The sequence below is a fragment of the Aptenodytes patagonicus genome, chromosome 19 (genome assembly GCF_965638725.1).
Source record: "Aptenodytes patagonicus chromosome 19, bAptPat1.pri.cur, whole genome shotgun sequence".
Classification (NCBI taxonomy): Eukaryota; Metazoa; Chordata; class Aves; order Sphenisciformes; family Spheniscidae; genus Aptenodytes; species Aptenodytes patagonicus.
In genome coordinates, this window is record NC_134967.1 from 4,451,582 (window position 1) to 4,471,005 (window position 19,424).

At 39.5% G+C, this 19,424-nt stretch overlaps 1 protein-coding gene across 1 annotated transcript in view; it reads right to left on the bottom strand.

Moving 5' to 3' along the window:
* Positions 1 to 19,424, bottom strand: part of PEX14 (peroxisomal biogenesis factor 14) — an 81,349-nt gene that overhangs the window by 24,176 nt on the left and 37,749 nt on the right. The gene's annotated exons all lie outside the window — the stretch shown is intronic.

Here is a 19,424-nt window from a genome sequence, read left to right on the forward strand (position 1 = left end):
ACCTCGAGTATTGTATAAAAAGCTCCTTTGCCCAAGAACTTTTAAGACTTGACTGTCTGTTTAGGCCCTTTTATAATATCTACCACTCTTTAGAACAGTACATCAAAGTACTGTTCCTCCTATGACCACTCTGAAGTAGAGGAGTACTTAGAGGAGTACTGTTATCCGTATTTTACAGATGAGGAAGAAGTGAGCTGTACAGATATAAGAAGTGCTCCAAGGTCAGAACTGAACCTCTGACAGGCAGAAAATAAAACACAGATGTGAGTCCCAATCCGTTGTTTTACCATAAATCCATTCGTCTCTATTTTCTGGATGAAACACAGTAGCAATAATTGCAATGCAAAACCCTTGCATGAGCTTAACTAGATGAGCCACTAAGTTTTTTCTTCTCCTTCTCTGACACAGGCTCTGACATTTCAGTGACAACTCTTTTTCCCATCCTATCCACTGAGCATATCTTTTTCTTCATTACATTCCTCCTCACATTGCTCAACCCAGTAATTCATGCGAGATTTGCACAACCTGAAGGCAACATTAGTTTTAGGGAGAAAATTTCTGGTTAGGAAGAAATTAAGAATTTTGCCATAATAGGGAAGGGTGGTGGAAAGAATCTAAGTTCCTTTTGTGGTTTCCAAAGACAGCTTTATTACCCCTCTGACAGACCACCCTGGAGCAATCATCACACCTACCCTTTTGCAGGGACAAAAGGCAGGGGAGGGGCGCGGGGCGGGGGTTGGTATCTGTTCCTGTTTTCCTCACACATGCACACACTATTAAGAAGAAAACAAACAACTTGTTTAGCTACAACAAACTATATGACTACCCTAAGTTAGTGCATGGTACCGTATGACTAAAAGGAAGATCTACTGGTAGACACCCTGAAATGATACTACACTCCTGTTCCTGGAAGCCACTGAGTCGAGTCTGCTCCGAAGAACATGGCCACATTTTAAAAGCACCATCATAAAAACCTTCTGGGATCTGATCCAGACTAATGATTCCACCTGTGCAGTCAGTTGCATGCAGTGCTGGGCGATTCTTTTATCAAATGTTTGTCCTATATCCTACTCTGTTCTTAGTTGAACACATTTCAAAAAGGTCAGAAAGGCACGGTCTCCTGATCCATTTTCTTTCACACGTCTTGGTTCATGAGGCATTCACGAGGCCGAGCCCAACCCAACGTTTTAACAAAACCTAAGGTCTCAGAAACATCACTCTGATTTTTTTACCCCTCATTTACATTAACAGACTGTATTTGAACGTAAACATCCTGCTGTGCACTTCCAGCTCAAACTTTGTGTTGAGGAACCCAAACATCAAAGGGAAGTTGACTGGTCTCAACTGTCAGGCCGAAAAATGCAGAAATAAGAGTAATTTGAAAAGTTACTGAAAGGGCTTTGAATTCTTACAGCTTTATTAATCTACGAGACTGTTAATTATGCAATTGCAGTCTTTAAGAAACATTATATACTTTAACCCATGAGGGTCGCTAAGCAGCAATCAGAACTGATAAAGGTGCTCTAACCTCAGTTGCACAGCACTAAAATAAGGAAGGAAAACCTGACCGACAGTACAATGCTAAGAATTACAGTGAGCCAAACAGGAAGGAAAAGGTTAAAATAAAAAGTATTTTGGCATTACAAATATAAATAAATAAATAAATCTGGCAGCAGTTTCTCTTCCTGGCCAAGCTTTTTGGAGTCTATAATAAAATGAAGCGTAATGGAGGAGAGGAGGGCAATGTCAGAGGGTGAGGGTTTGGGAGAGAGGTTGTTAAGTATCTCCCTCTCCTCAGCTGTGTTTACTCCATTTACAGGACCCCAGGTGATTGATAGACAGACAAAAGAAAAGCAAGCAGATAGTAACCCCCCTCTGGGAGCATCAGTAAAGGGGATAACTCCTGACATCATCTAGAGCCCCAAACTCTCCGTAGCCACTCGTAATTAAAAAGACAGAGCAAGATATGCAAACCAGAGAAAAAGTAAAAGAGGATTTTTTTTTTATTTATTATTAACATTTTGTTGGAACAGTAGAGTGCAATAAGGACTCTCAGAGCCGTTAAAAGTCGTCGGGTGACCTGCAGACCCCTATTTCCCAGAGCCTTGTATAAAATTGAATTTTTTAAACATAAATTACACGTAATGACGACACTGTAAAAACTAACAGTAATGGAAAGCTGTGCTGTATTTCATTAGCCTGTATTATTCCGTGCCACCTGATCCAGCCGGGCCTTGTTTATGAGTTAGTGTGTTAGCAGATGCCGATGGAAGCATTTGCTTCGACCTTGCTCTTCTCATTGGGGCATGAAATTACGACGGCAGCACCTTGATATTACAGCCATAAATACAGTAAACTGCAAATTTAAGCCAACGGCTCCTATTGTCTCTGAACATAAAGCTGATCGGTATTTATTTAAAAGGAGAACGAAAAAAAATATTATATATCACCTTGTTTATGGGTCCAGTCCCCCCCCTTCCCCTAATCTGCCTTATTCACTTGGTTAAATACTAAACAAACAAACTAAATCCTCCCTATTTTCTACTGATTAAATATTCTTATGAAATGAGTATTGTCTTCAAAAAACTGGATCAAAGTATTTTCACTCTGAATAAGAAAGGGCAAGCGGCTTGCTTAGCATGTACTGGAATGGAAAAAACAGGAACAGGTAGTACTACAACTTTTCTTCTCAGTTTTCTATATATGAGAAGTTCAAAACGTAAAATGAAAAAGTTGCTTCTGGTCACTCATTCATGTTGGTGTGTAACACGTATGTGCAGGCACATGAGAGAGAGTAAGAGAAATATGCTTCCTTCCAGTTGTTTTCTATTTAAAAATATCTCCCTTGTTAACACTATTTCAAAACAAGGAGAAAAGATGCAGAAAAAAAAATTGCCGTAAGATTAATGGGAGGGGGAAATAATGCATAGGATTCCTTCTCTGAGGCAGCAGACAGCAGGGAGAATGCCTCATTCTCCTATGGGAGTTTTGGGTAAATACCCCCGTTCACTGACAACATACCCACTAAAATTTATTAGAGGGGAAAAAAATCAAACACAAAGGCAAAAGGACATTGTAATATCAGAAAGCATATCACAGCATAAATCACAGCATTATAAGTCAGTGCAAAATGTATTTCACTGGTAGTTTCAAGGCAGGGAAATACAGTTTCACTTGTAGTAAGAGAGGTCAGGTCTTCCTCTTCTAATGTAAAGTAAGCTCCTTGCGTATATGAAGTATGTTATCTCTGTTCCACGTAGAAAAAAAGGAAGGGATACCTTAAGTAAAAGCTCCCAATACTAAGCTCTGTATTTCAGGGGCCAAAGCACTAAGAAGAGAATATGAGGAACAACACGCAGGACAAAGTGGCTGGATAATGGGACTCAGACTCGGGATTCTGAGATGCAAAAGTCCTATTACATGCAGTGCTATCACAGCCTTAACAGGATATGGACGCCTTGTTTTTGAATTAATCTACAACAAATCTTCGGGTAGCAGACAGCATAATTCAACAGGCACAATTTTTGCTTCACAAAAAGTCCAAATTACAAAAAAGGCAGACAGCAACACGACTCTAAATCAAGCAAGACATGTCCAGAAGTCCTCAGTAACCTGAATTACAGAACCAGAAGTTTTGTTACAAAGCCCAGTTAAATTCCTACACAACGAGCATATGCAGAAACACAGTGAAACTTCAATCTTGGTTACCTTCTTCCAAAGACCTGTCTATTAGAGTCGTTCTAAGAATACCACGATCAGCAAAAAATACAGAAGAAACAAGTTTTTCTGTAACATGAATAAAAATCTCTCCTTCTAAAAACAGGGGGAAATTTTACTCTGTCATCATCTATGGGTTTTATTTTTAGGTCTCCTGCCTTCAGCTTTTCCTTTCTAGTATACAAGCAGAGGAACAGTACCTGATAGAAAGCCTTCTTTGAGTGGACAATGGTAGAGTAAGTCCACCTGTCTATTGCACCACTAGTGATGAAGAGACAACGCATGTGACTAAGCTGGAAGCCAATGTTGTAACACGGGAACACAGGACATCCAATTCAACCAGTACATGATGTGAGAACGCTACGTAGAGAATAAAAACCTCTGCATATTTGAAATTATTTCAAATTAATATCTACCTTGGGGTTTGAAGGCTTTGAAGACTCTATGCCAGGATGCCAATTCCAAGGTAGTTTATCAGGAGTAGAACATAACCAAGGCTCTGACATTTGTTTAAAAGAAGCCTGTATATGGCAGAAAATCCAAATAATGGAAGAGACACTACTCTAGTAACCACAGTGCTGTCATAATTTGTTACCACAACTGACAATCTCCCTAGAAATAAGACCACGCATTCAGAGAAAACAAGTATTAGACACACTAAACAGGTAAGTTTCCAAGCATACCCAACCTGTGATCTGCAAATGCTTGCTGTTATGCCTGCAGAGAAACAAGTCTCATGGTGATGGTTCCTGATCCTCATTACTTGTATTATAATACTCCTTAGAGACCCCAAAACGCATTCACTGTGTAGGTATTGTGCCAGGTACTGTGCAGAAACAGAGTAGAAGGCAGCCAGACCCAAAGCATTCAACAGTCTATGTGAAGGAAAGACAGGCTGGAAAGAAAAACACTGCACACACAAATGAAGTAACTTACCCAGAGCACACAGCAGGTCTATGAAATTTCCTTTCTATTAAATTGGGAACTACAACAAAAAACATTCTATAAAGGTGAAAGGATATTAATTTCTTCTACAAGTTCATTTCCAAAAGTAGAACAGTTTGGTACACAGCACTTCAAAAACCTAGAAACTAAACTTCATTATCAAAACTTACCACAAATTTTAAAAACAGCAGTGTCAGAAAACATATGTGCTTCAGATCCATTTACTTTGTGTGAAAGAAAAATATTTTGTTAAGCAGCTTGTTGAGCAATAGTAACAAAATGATTGGCCTTTGGCTACTCTTTGATCTGTGATAATATCTTTAGGAGCTGCTAAGGAGAAAGCCAGAGGTTGTCTTAAATTCAGGTAAGGTAAAACACTGGCAATATAGGAGGTTTGGTTTTGATGTACCTTTGGAACTCCAATTTTAAACTGTATTTCCAACAACTTGAACCAGCACGTCACAACAATTCCGGCACTGAAGTAGAAGGAGCTGGCCTGGAGGATCTGCAGTCAACCAGACATCTGTAACTCCAACATCTCCTTTGTTATTGCAGCAAAAAATAACCAGGCCTTTCAGTGGTATGGGCCTGAACACAGTCCGTATTAGATTTGACTGAGCAGACTGGCCCTAATGTGGAATAACTCCAGAATAGAAGTCACTGCTGATCTGTTATTACTGGACTAGACTGGCCTGCAATTCTAGAACCAAACTCTCTTTTTCCCCAACTCTGCGTTCAAAAGAAAGGAACTGTGCAAAAGAACAGCAATTTCAAGCCATTATAAGGAATTCTTTAACCAGATTTGTCAGACTATCTGAAGGATGACTTAGTTTTATATATAAGAATGAGAAAGTCTGTCCTGATGCACCATTCCCAGTTTCTTGTATTACTCTGGAATTACTGATTGCCCCAAACACACTAACAGGAGCATCTGGATATTTTCTACATTAGACAATGCTCGTCAGAGAGTAGCCTCTGTAGACTAAGATTAACTGCAACATAAAGAGCAACTTGCCTCAGTGTTATTTGCTTCCTCTTTTACTTTTAAAACTTTAAACTTTAGAAAGGAACAAAGCAAACCCATCAGTCCAGACTTATCACATGAAAAATCACATGAAGTGTATACTAAATGAACTTTCAGTGCCTGAAGAACGCACAGAACGGAACACTGAATATGCAGCATGACGGTGCAGACCATGTACTCTCTCTGTCAGGAAGTTGCTATAAGGAGCATGGTGAACAGTAGCTACAGCTGCATGTTTCTAAGAAAATGTAAAAATACATGGAAGTATGTATGTAAAAATGTATGGAAATGTAAAGAAACTAACACTGGGTGAGGAGCCATGAACATAGGAGTCTATGTCCTTTTCTGACAGATATTTTCTCACAACCTTATAGAGCGTCTTTGCTCCCTTAATACAGTTTCTATAAAGTGGAATCAGTGTTAGACACCTAGGAGTCAGGTATCATCGCACTGAGAAGATAAGCTCAATTAAGAAAAATACATCTAAATACTACATATTTGATTATTATGGTACAAATTTTTGGGGTAAATCTGGTTTGCACTTCCCCCAGAAAGACAAGAGACACTAATACACTATTATAAAAAGACATGTCAGCAAGTATTCATTACAGATTATAAATCACCCTCGTTCTTCTTTCTTTTGTTTTAGAGAAATTTTTTTACATGCCATTAAAATATTGTTTGCTGAATGCTACTACAAAGCTAGCCACCTGTAAAATTAAAGGCTGATGCTGCCAATAACAGTGTTGAAATACCTTCTGTTTAAAAGACAAACTTACTGTGTAATTTTTAACACAACTATATAAATATTTCTCCATCCACCCTTCAAAATTCTGTTGGTTACATCGCATCCATTAGACAACAACCTTCTATGTCATCACACAGGATGTTAATCTTGGGTGGAGAAGAAAGAAACAATAACAAATGAACTTTTAAGAAACCAAGATTACACATTCAAGCAGGGTCCTTCATGATAAAAGAAGAGTGAAAACAAAACACATTAGGGAACAAGTCAACAAAATAGCAGAAGTTTCAAAAGATCATTTTTCTTTTTTTTTGTTTGTTTATTGGGGTTTTTTTCTCCCCGTGTGCCTTCAACAGCTCTTCACAGTTCTGGAGAAAATTAAAGGAGTCTGGATTAAACGCCCAAAGGACAACTAATGCTAACAATACTAAAAATAACAAGGTTAAGTGGTGGAAAAACTGTGATGACCACACACGGAGAACTGGAGTGGTAAGGTAGAAAAGGAGTTTCATCATTGCTCCCTCGGGACGTGCACAGAACGTACTAACTTCTTCTAGTTCTCTAGGGTTCCGATTACCATGCCAAACACACCTCCAGAGTTTCCTTATTAGTATAATAAAAAGCCTCTACACATTTGGGTTCTATTCCCAGCCTTGCTATTGACCTTGTGTAGGTCATTTAACCTCCATCTGCCTCAGTTTCTACATCTGTAAAACAGGAATAATATTACACAATATCCTTTGTAAAACGTTTGAGACTGACACTGACAATTATCATGTACAAAGACTAACTGACAGTTTTGAGAATCTATACACATATTATATGCATTTCAGCTATGTAAGGCATTTGCAACAAATAATTTATTCAAGCAACAAGTTTAGCCTTTTTTTTTTGTGCTTGTAGATCATCTTTGGAAATACTTCCAGATTTCTAACTCTCCAAACTACACAAGGACTCAAATTCAGGCTTTGCTTTGACTGGGTGCTAAAATACATGGCATCTCTCTGGTCTCCTTTCAGCCAAGTGTTGCCCTCAAAATCCAGTCACTGGGGTTGAATGTGCAAAACGGAAATACCAAAATATCTATTCTTTTAACACTGTTCGTTGTCTTCTAGTGCCTCACGGAAGTTCCAGCCCAGGAGTTAAAAACGGGAGTGGCTACACAGAACTCACACAGAAACTGGAGTGTAGATTAAGAAACATTTATGGGCATGTTCCTGCAACATAACACAAGTCAGATCAGTAGGTGAGGCAGCTGAAGCAGCTGAAAAACTTGCTACTAGCATCAGCTCATACTGTATGAGGATAGCTCTTGGATTTCCAGGACTAGGAAATACCCCCTAAACAAAGGAATCACCTCACAAATAAAAAGGGAGTGAATAAAAATGGGAAGATATTCCCTTCTGGGCACTGCATAAGAATGTGTCTCCTTTCCGGGGTGCCAAAAGGCTACTCAACACCACTATACAGGGGTGCCCACAGAGCCTTTCACAGAGTCGGGGTCAATGATGAAGGGCCAAGGATGCACTTTGCAGATCCCTCTCTCTCCACATAATTTTGCACACTACAGTCTTGAAGCATAGGAATCATGCCAGGCACAGGTGGAAGACTGTTGCAGGAGAAGCAACTGTTTGACGTGCTTGTTTAAGGGGCAGACCGCCGAGCAGCAGCTTCGTCCTTGGTCTCCCAGGGATGACAGCCCCCACACTCCTGAGTGCCAAGTCCAACGACCAGATAGAACAACTTACCCTTTACAGTCACCACAGTAGATGAAGTTCACCAAAAGGACTCGGATTCTCTTCTTCCCCCACTTCCTCCCTGGTTTTCTTTTACTGCTACTCCTGTCTGTCTCAGGTGGCCTAGCGTGAAAAAAGCTCTCCTTTTATGATGCAATATCTGGGACCAGGTGAGGCCCTGACTCTGCAGATAACCTAACAAATGGGCAAGAGCAGCTTGTGTTCTTATTGACAGTGCACGTGCTAGTAAATACCAACCTCCAGGGTATTCTCAGTAAACACACAGCCATCCTTAGCTTCTAAGATACACACACACGCAAGCACTTGCTTTACCCGACACTGAACTCACACCTCACAAACAAATTATTTAACTACTCTATCCCCCAAGGAAGACAGTGATCATTTCAAATGCAGCTCCCTGCTCGTCTCTCACATACACGCAACGGCCTGATAGGTTAAATGCTGCCATTTAATTACAGTAATGGAAGCTGCTATTTTTTGGTTCCCTTGAATCCTCTCTCGCTCTCTTTTTTAAACACATACAGAGTCATCTTTTAAACATGTATTTTATATTTCTAACAGCTGCATTCTCCCGGTTACTTGAAGAGCAGGAGCAATGATATTCTGATATTCTTCTCTTACCTCTGAGCGACTAGCCTTTTAAATGCCATGTAAAAAGGAAGACAGGCTGGGGGAGCTGCTGTAAGAAGGGATGCATGCTAACACTGCAGAGGCCAACCTGCCCCTTCATTTACTTAGATCGTTTGCGTTGATTTTATCGAACAAAACTAGCTTAACCTTCCCCACCCCCCCACAAAGCAGCTGGGGCCTGGAGAGGATAAACACGAAAATGCTTTAAGTAATTTTACTGAAAATGCTATAAACACCAGTACATCACACTGACAGTACGTCATGGTATGGTTATATTTATATATATATATGACTGGGAGTCAGAATTATCTCAGATCTAACTGTTCTTAACACATCTGACTCAGTTTCCCCATCTAAAATGGGGATGGTATTTCCTCCGTTTCCTATTGAAATTTGGAGTTTGCAAACTGTTTGGAGAATGTAAAGGTCTAACCAAGAAGAGAAAATGTAATCAGAAGTACATTAAATTAATCTTATAATCTTGCCATTCCACAAAAGGTGTCACAAGCTTAGTCAGTATTTGTAGAGTACTTCGAATATGCAAAGTGGTATAGAAATATGGGATATATGTTTGTTCAATTCTTGAACATGCTGCAAAACACTTTTTTTTCTTGAGTGAATTCAGGAAGGGGGCTGCAGGTGGCCAAAGACTAGAGGGTTTTATGGTTAGTTATTATTGAAGGAGGACACGTAACACAGTCTTACATGAGTAGCACAATAACTATTTGTGGATTTTACATAACGTATTGTGTGGCAATTAGAAAAAATCCAGAAGCAAAGCATAAGTACTTCCAAGTCAAAATAAATTCTTACCTATGCTAAGGCCACAACACTCCTAGAAAAATACCCATATTACACCTGTCCTCAGCTTTATTTGTCCTCTAAATGTGAAAAGCTTATTTATTTGTTCTGTAGCAGTTGGCTCACAGTCAGCCAGCCATCCATGCAGGGATATTGCCCATCTTCATTCTCTGGTAAGGATATCCACTGGTATCTCTTAAGGATGGAATCTTAAAAGGTGAGGCAAGGCAGAGACAAAGACAAATTTAATTTTATCACCATAAAAAGGGACATTTCCACATGGGCAGCAAGGACATGAATATCATGTGTATGCGAGGGCGGGGGGGATTATAAACGCATTTTTGGCGAAATTCAATAAAGCTGATTCCACTGCATAAGGTCAGCAATTTACTTTTAAAAAATGATATGATTGCAACTTTTAATATAACCCATGTATTTGCTGCAAGATGCTGTAGAAGATTGTGTAATGTAACCACCCGACCTCTCCACAGGAGCAGAGATCACCCCATTTACCCTTTATTGTCTTGCTAAAAGCAATGCACATTTGCACGGTATGACAAAGTCAACAGCTTTTACTTCAGAGAGCCTCAGATTTCATTGAAAATGAATTCTCTGCTCTCCTCCTAGGGGACTGAGTCTCGCCTGGACTAGGTTCCATCAGAAAGAATAGGAAAGAATGAACCAAAGACTAAATTCCCCTTTTAGCCAAGGAAAGAATGATTGCGCTCCAGATTAAAATTAAGAGGGAACAGCGTGTAGCAGAAAAGCAAGTAGTAGGATTTCATGTTCACAGGCACCCAAGACATAGTTTTAAACAGGGTAGAAATGTTGTCTAAGAGAACCTAGAGAATTATCTCATACAGGAACTTATTTTATCTTTCCAAGCAGGAAAGTATCATTAGGTCTGAGATGGATTTCAGCAGAAGAGCAACACAGATTACCCTAATTACACTCCTTGTTTTAGCCCCAAGAGAGAAGGCTGTCTCTTTAGACTTAGAATACCAGGTTCATTCACAGAGCAGATCAGGAACTGAATTCCTTTACTTGCTCCAGGAAGACTGTGGGAAAACCCTGGGCTGGATGACCATGAAGAGCAAATTCCTTCTATCACAAAAATATTTTTATACAAACGTACATAGATTTCTTCAACTGTCTCAAGGTGAAGCTTGCTTCAAAGGTCAAAGCTGCAGGGCTGGATTAGGATTGCACGCAATCTGCCTGAGCCTTGACATTCTGACATTCTAAACTTTGCAGCTTTCCCCTCCCATACACAGCTGACGGAAGTAAATTCTCAACCTCTCTGCAAGTGTGGCTTTTACTGCAGCAAGCAACTTCAAAAATCACACGCTGCAGCACCAAGAACTCTGAAACAAGCATATCAAAGCAGTTTATAAACAGAGCTAACATAAATCTTACTAAGTCAATAATGCAAAAGTGGTCATTAACCCCGTTTTACAGATGGGCAAGCTGAGAACAAGTAACTTGCCCAAAGCCAAGCAAGAAGTCATATCTCAGATCTCCAATGCCTGCTCTTAGATTGTAACTACAGAAGTGACTTTCTTTTAGCACTCTGCATTTACTTTCACTTGAAAACATGATAAATAAATTATTAAATTTACAAGTCAGACTTAGAGTCTGGGTCTTTTCTGCCCGTCACTAAGGCTAACAATTTCAGGACTTGGAATATAACTGACTATTTTAGCATTATCTTCTGGAATAGACTTCAACTCACTCTGCTGTAATCATATTGGGTTTTCAATGCTACCAGGAATGGAAATATTATTTTGACAGTAAACAAGGCAGATATGACTCAAAACACACTCAGTGAGCAACAGGAGTTAATTTTGCAAAGCCATTTTTAACGGCTCTTCTACATTACGTAGTTACTGTCAGATAGCCAAGTGGAGAGACATCATTAAACCCATGACATTCCAATTATTTGTTAAAATTAAGTTTACAACCAGTATTTTGTAGCATACACAACTTCCTGGGCACCAAACCGGTCTGTTCCAATTTATCAATAATTTTCAAGCTACAAAAACATGGCAAAAGTGATTCCGGACTCTTCACTGAAATCATGAGGAATTTCTGTGGCCCAAAAGAAACAGGGGATGTAGCAGACTGTTTACCAAATGAATCACCTCTCTTGTGCTGTGGAGTATAGATCTAAATGTAGGTTGAGCCTGAAGTGAGAGAGGAAGGATATTACCACTAATGTGACTTGTATCCTCTGTTATAGAACACATATACAGGCATTTAGAGGATGTAAAATTTGAGTCGCTCCCTCAATGGCTTCTCCACAACATCATTAAACATCAAAGGGGTGCGTCTTGTGATGTACCTTCCCAACACCACACAGAAACCAAAAAGAAAGTCATTGAGATTTTCATGTTTTTAATATTAAATAGCAGAGCTTGTATCAAAGCCCTTTAAAATAATCTTGCTTAAACCAATACACTGTGAAGATTAGTAGGTCCTAAGTTTTCCATTACTTTTTTTCCTTGGCTCCCTTTTAACAGCCCCAAGTAGGACTTTTTCCCTCACGTTCAGCAACATGCTAACTGAGGTCAGAGCCAGTAGTCTAGAGTATTCAAGCCAAATGTGCAAGTAGAAAACAGTGCAAGATGACAAGCTTGTTGGAGCTATCCAGTAACAACGATGATGTATTTTCCTGCTAGTGAAAAGCACTTCTGTGAAAGAATTCTTTAGTTCCAAGTAGAGCTCATCAACAAACTTCTAGAACTTAATACAGAAAGTGTTTCTTCAAAAAACCCCAAAATGTTATGGAGAAAAGTAATGATTTCATAACAATTCAAAAACCATTTTTCCAAATATCTTCTCTGTAATATTATGGTACATATTATATTATTCTATCAATCTCTTTTATTATCAGTTACAATATTAAAGATTCCAGTCTAATCAATACAAAGTGATCTGACAGGTCTGTAATATTTCATTTAAAAAAAAAATTCTGCTATTGTAAATGTTAATCCCTATTTAATATAAAAACAAATTTCCAAATCTCAGAATTTCCAGTGGGATAGAAATGTATTGTTCAACCTAGTTTCTAGATACCATTGAGCTATAAAAAACAATTGTTGTAAAACAATGAAGTGTACACTGAGTACAATGTTCTTCTAAAATAACAAACTCACTTGTAAGTAACTATAGTTTCTATCAAACACACACACACTGTTCTTAATCATCTGGCTATTATAAACATTAAAAGGTAGCAAACAGAAAGGATTGCCTTCCTTCGTACACTACATCACATGGCTAGTTATGCCTAAACTAATGTCAGGTGTTTTTCTGCCCTCTCTTGAATCACTAGTGACCGGGACAAGAGTCGAAGATGAGATAGGAACTGATTTCTCCATGTGGATAGGGACTAAATAGATTACTTTTTCCAAACTTCCTTCCAAATCTTGAGGAATGATAGTGAAGGCTTTCTATCAACTATAAAGATTTTCTTCCAAAAACCCTGACAACTCCAAAGAATAGCCGTATCTGATTCCCCAGGATGTCCTAAGGTTGATTAGTTTATCACATTTTGTTAGCACTACCGCTGCAGGTCTCTTCTGCCAAGAAAATCTGTAAAGTTCATGACAAGTTCAGATAACACAAACAGTGGTAAAATTGATGGGGAAAAAGAGTCAGCATGATGAATAGGCTGGTGCTGAACAGCAAGTGACAGATATGCAGACAGAAGACTGGCAGGACAGGGAGACATCTCCACAGCAGATGGATAGAGATTCTCAATCATTTTCAGGAAGAAAAAAGAAGGCAACCAATACAAAATACAGAACTGTGGAACTAACTTCTGGATCATGAGCACATCTATTCTTCTGGATTATGAGACTCCAGCAGTGGAAATCTCCCCTGTATGTTGAACATCATCAGCACTGGGCAAACATAGCAGAGTGCCAAAAACGGATGTGACTACTGATAATGCTGATTCAGATAGGAACTGTTGTGAGTTTGTTAGCAGTGAAAGCATTCATTCTCTCACTCTTCATTCTTTGGGTCCCTAGTAAGTTCCTTGGGAGACAACCAGATTTCCCCACTTACGCAGGGTTGTACTGACCCAAAGCTTGGATGGGAGGCACCTAAAGAACAAACTGGTAGCGTGAACAGGTGTAGGACATATTTTTCTTTAACTTAAGCAAAATATTATAAGGCACATTAGCAATCTTTCAAAGTCATAAACAGAGGCCTAAGCATCTTTAGTAATTAAATATCCCATAGTGCTTTTCAAGAATCTTAGTAAATTTTTTACCCAGTAATTACATTCTCTATCCCTAAAGCTCCCTCTGCAAGATCACTTAGATAAAGTATTCTTCATTTCCTCTCCTAAAAACCACGTAGTGATGTTAAGCAGCTGCTGTCCTCGTAAGTCAGAGGTGGATGCTTTTTAGTGGAAAGCACAGTGAGATCTAGATAACCCTATACACACCATCAAACATGCTTCATGCAAATAGCTGCGAAGTTTCAATGGTTAATGGGTACAAGGTGCTCTAAGATCCTCAGATGAAAAGCGTTATGAAAATGTGGAATGCACTGACTTCCATTTAACCTGTACAGTCATTTCTGTAAGTCTACACAAGCTGTTAGACTTACTTTATGCTACTTGAACACTTGTTCCAAGCTTCTTTAATAACCAGAAAGCACACCCTCCCTGGTTCTACCTATGCTAGTGAACTTTCTCTCATTGTGCATTGAAGTAATTTGTTCTAGATGCTTAATACACTAAGTATATTCTTGCAATAAATTTTTGTTATCTGTTATCTGAATTCCAGGTCTCACTTGCAGCTTTGCAAGTGCAAGTGATGAGGTCTGCGCAGGCATTGGCACAAAACACTTATTAGACAGCTAGAGAATAAGTTACCCGATCTGCAAGTACAAAACAGGACAAACGCTCACTCACACAATCAGTTGTGCAGTGAAGTAAAGTCTTCACTCCTTTTCTTCACCATGTCTTAAACCCATATTCTGTCAACATATGTTTGAAGAGAAGGACAAGTCACCTAGCATTCCTTGAATAGTCTACACTTACAGCCTAATCACACATTCTTGTATCAAACATGGTCATTTCTAGAAAAGCATAAGGTTTGGAGAGCCATAGCAGTTTGGCCCAAATAGGTATTTTGACAGCACAGGCTACTAACTGTATTTTTTTGTATGAGTTGTCACTGGACTCTATTGGCTTGCATTGTATTTTCTTCTCAAGGAAAAGCTTTTTAAAAACTGTTCGAGCTTCACTGAGACATGTTAAAGAATTAATTACAAAGTAAAGCTGAAGGAGAAAATTAATTTTGGAAACACAAGAGGTTACTTTTCTTTTCCTCCCTTTTCTGGAAGTGGGGGAGGAAAGGCAGTTATTTTCATCTTCATGCTGGGGGCAGGAGTTGGGAGCTGTCCAGTCGATAACCTGGCCATCAGAACAAGGTTTGTAATTAAAAGGTCAGTGACCTGGAAAGCTAGGGCCCCACTCTCAGGGCCTCTCTGTAATGATGGCGCTATTAAATTAAGACTGTTATGAAATCAATGCTAAAAAAGCTTTCATGGTAACGAGATTCCATTCAAGGACATGCAAACTGCCTCATGAAATGGACTTAAATTATAAAAAAGTAATAAAAGAGGGTTAAATTGAAATCTGCTGAAGAATTTACTTCCTTTAAAGCCCTCCAGCAGTGGGTTGTGCCCCCTTCTCTCAGGTCCTCAAGGTGATCCACTTGGGTTTCTTTGGTAAAGAAGGAAAGACAGGGGTTCAACTTCAAAGAATGAGGACTACAGAAAAAGGAAGAAAATTAAGACAGTTTTCTGCTGGAGATCATGGGGCTGACAGCATTTGTTTCCAGGGAACCAAGTGTCTTTGAGCTCTGATTGGGAAGGGGCATGTATAATTAAACAATTTATTCATCTCTTCAGAAATCACCATAGCCTGGCATCTTGACACTGGCAAAATTTTCTGGAACTCCGATGCACTGCAAAAAACTGTGCAAGACCTACAGGAAAACCTTGTGTAGTAACTCACTTCCTACCAGCCAAAGTAATGAAACAGATTAATAGATACAACATGCAAAAGGGCAACGCTTCCAACAACCTCCAACTCATCTCACCAAGCAAAAGCGCGACTGCTTTTGGAAGCGTGTAGCCCGTTATGTTACATATATATATATACACACAAAAGACCAATCCAGGTAGCATATCTTCTGAAGACTGTCCAACCTTCTGGGTGGACGTTTTCCCAATATAACTCAACAATTATACATTTACTTGCCCTAATGCACTTCTGTTCTCCCACCACTATAATTTCTGAGCTCCTCGTATGCTTTTGTCTGTTCCCACAATCCCACTCTGGGAAGGCATTACTGTACTCGTTTTACAGATGAAGAGAACAAGCAACTAAGGAAAAAGTTTTTCATCCAGAATTATACAATAAGTATATATATAAGTATACAATTATACAATAACCTAGCAGTTTTTCCCTTCCCTGCCCCAAAAGACTAGCACCCTGAAAAACAGAGCTCCACATGCATAGTGCACTTCCACCCCCTTTCTCTATCTTGCCAGAAGTTACAGATTCAGAGTACACAAAATTAACAAGCCACATGAGTTACCGGATGGGTAACTGAGCAGTACAGGACATCTGAGGCACAACAGTTAGATGACAGACACATTTCCACAAGGGTTTAAACCCCACATGCTGTCTAATTACTCCCAAGGCGCCACTGATTCTGTGGCATGTCATCAGCAGAATCAGCGAGTTGGACAAAAAACAAACAGCATCTTTTTTTCCTTTCTTTTCTTTCAGATACTCTGAGGGGAAACAGCTGTTTTTCCCTTCATCTGAAGAAGTTCATGATAAAAAGGAGGAAATGTCATAAATTACACAAAATGCCAGTGTAAGCTTCAAAGAAAATGATAAATTATTCTAATAACTTCATGTTTCTCATTAATGCCTCTGTATCTGGGAGTTTAAAAGTGCTTAAGACAACAGAGAAATCTCATCCAACTTTTGAAAGACCTTTTACAAATCCAGGACACCCTCGCTCTCCCAACTGTCATCAACACTATCATCCCATCTTCCAGGGAGAGCAGTTCAGCAAACCCCTGACCTGCAAGTAACCAGGAAAGCCTACTTGCAGCCTCTGCAACTACCGTTTCACTAAAAACCAAACCCAGTCCAGCTGATGATCCTGAAGAAACTTTCATTTCTCACTGCACTGAAATGCATTAAACAAAATCCAGTTCCCATATTGAATATTAATTAATATTAAAAGGAAATAAAATTTGATTGGCCTTTTTTAGGAAGGAGATGCTTATAAAAAAGAAGAAGAAATTATAATTCAAGGCGGAACCATCTCTGCAAGTCTCAGAAGTGAAATTTCTTAGGCAAAGTCGCGATTGCAGGACCCAAAAGCTCATCCACAGCTAATGCTCCAATCCTACCCCTGTAGCCTACACAGGCTGTAGCTGGGGTAGTGGCAGGCTCCTGCAGGGGTAGGGCACCTGGTCTTTTCCCTCCGCATTCACAGACACAAGGTGATCCAGCACCATCCTCTCTACTGCAGGAGTTTTTAACCAGACTGTGGGGAGTCATAGACCTCTCCTGTACAGTGCCACGAAAGTAACTACAAAAGACAAGTTCATACATGGCATACAGCTATCTATAGATATGAAAATTCCCCTCCACCAAACTTCTTCTGGGGTCCATAAAAAGATCTTCTCCTGCAATTTCTGCTTGAAGAAACTTGGATCAGAGTAACTGTGAAAAAAATACAAGGGTACCTCTGTATTATTTCCTACAAAGATAATTTTAAAAGCGACTCTTGTAACCGAAATGGTTTCTCAACAGAAAAAGCTTTTTTGCCTGGCAGTGAGGACTTCTCTACCAGACAGCCTAACTATCTGTGAAATGGGGATAAACATTGTCATTGGGATGACAATGACTGTATATCAGAGAATAGGGGGAACAGCCTACCAAACCGTGTAATCCCCCATTTTACTCAGGACTAAACTAACAACATCTACGTTTCAAGAATAATTGCCTCATCTGCTAGAGCACATAGGCACCATGACAGTATGTACCTTCTGCTCTCGAGCACTGAACAGAGGTCATGTTGTAAGCTCAGTGGTCAGATTCCATATGGACGTATTCCCAGTGACTGCACTACTGGACCCTGCTCCTTCCTATCTCCTACTGTTAAGTTTTCAAACAAACAATTAGCACAAAGGGAAGGAGGGCTAATTAACAAACAGGAACAAACAAACAGCTCTACCAAACCATTTCTGCTCTTTAGTAATTATTAGCCAAGTAATTCATAAGAAGTATTAGTCGGGCCACAGTTTCTCTGTGCCTCCATCTCCCCACCCTTCCTCTTCTCCCAGTCAGGGATTTATTAAAATTAAACAGATTAGATGGAGCTCCTGATACTAAAAACTGTTCAGCGAAGCCTGCGGTGGGGAAGTGCAGAGCAAACACCAGAGACATTTGTCTCTAAATTGCTCTAAATACCTTCTGCAAATGAAATTCTAACCCAGCTGTGTTGAGAGAGAAAATGAGGAATAACTGGTCATTGTCAGCACAGAATAAGATCAGGCAGTTATAATATTGCACGATATACTGGGGGCTAAGGATCTCTCGGCAACAATAGATTTTGTATCAGGTTACCCCGGGTAATCAGCACAGCTTTTAGGCTCAGCTTTCCCTTGCTTCATTGCTTTGATGATAGAGTTGAAATCCCCAAGCTTTTATGATTAATTACTCCCCGTAGGTCCACATATTTCAAGGAAAAACTCATGGAGCACAGCGGCCAACAGGGTCCAAATTTTAATGCCATCCTGATGGCAGGGCAGGGCAAGCAACATACCTATGTGATTGGAATGTTCTCTAACTGGCACTAGGACAAGCAGTGAAAGGATCACACTCAAAATGATGTACCCATGAACTACTTGTCATGACATCATTGCTAAAACACAAGCCTGCCATTCTCTTCTAGGTCCTTTGCTAATCAAGATGAGCAAAGTGGTGCATATACTTGAACTCTCCATCTCATGACATCAGATCTCAGGCATCTCAATAAACAGTTCATAACCCCAAACAGAATAATATATATTTCATAGGCTTCCCTACTTTTCAAAATTCAAGATCTTTATCTGTAGAATTTGATGTACCCTGAAGTACTTATAACTTCAATGTGTAAGTGGGTCACTCCCCTCTGAAGCTTGGAGTTTGTATTTTCAGTATCATTCCAACTGCTTAAAGTGCTCCATAGTGCATGTAATTAACTCCAAGGTAAGACTGTCCTTATTATTTACACCTTGTGGTAAGGATCTAAGCAATATGGTCCCAGGAGGGTAGCATAATATGGAGTGAACTTCACCTGAAATGCACCGTAAGTTGTGGAGTAAAAACTTTAAAAAGAAAAAAAAGAACAAAAGATAGTTTCGCTATGAGTCAGAAGGTAAAATAAATTCCTAGTAGGCAATGGCCAAAGTATGTTCCATCTGTCTAAGACAATATAGGATTTGTCAGGATCTGTTCTATCCCTGCTACAGAAAAGGGCTAAACTCAGTCAGTAGTTTACTATTTCAGCCTGAAAGTCAGGCTGACCCCAAGCTTGACCGCAGCCTGACCTTGTTTACTTTCACCAAGTCCTTCGCCCTTCATTCCTCTCTCTGGCTCTCTTTGGAAATATTCGACCTTTTCACCTAGAAGCTGGTCATTCTAAAGCCAATGTCACTAAGGTTAGAACTGACCAACTAGTCCGCAACTTTAAACTGTCCTGATTTCAGAAAAGAT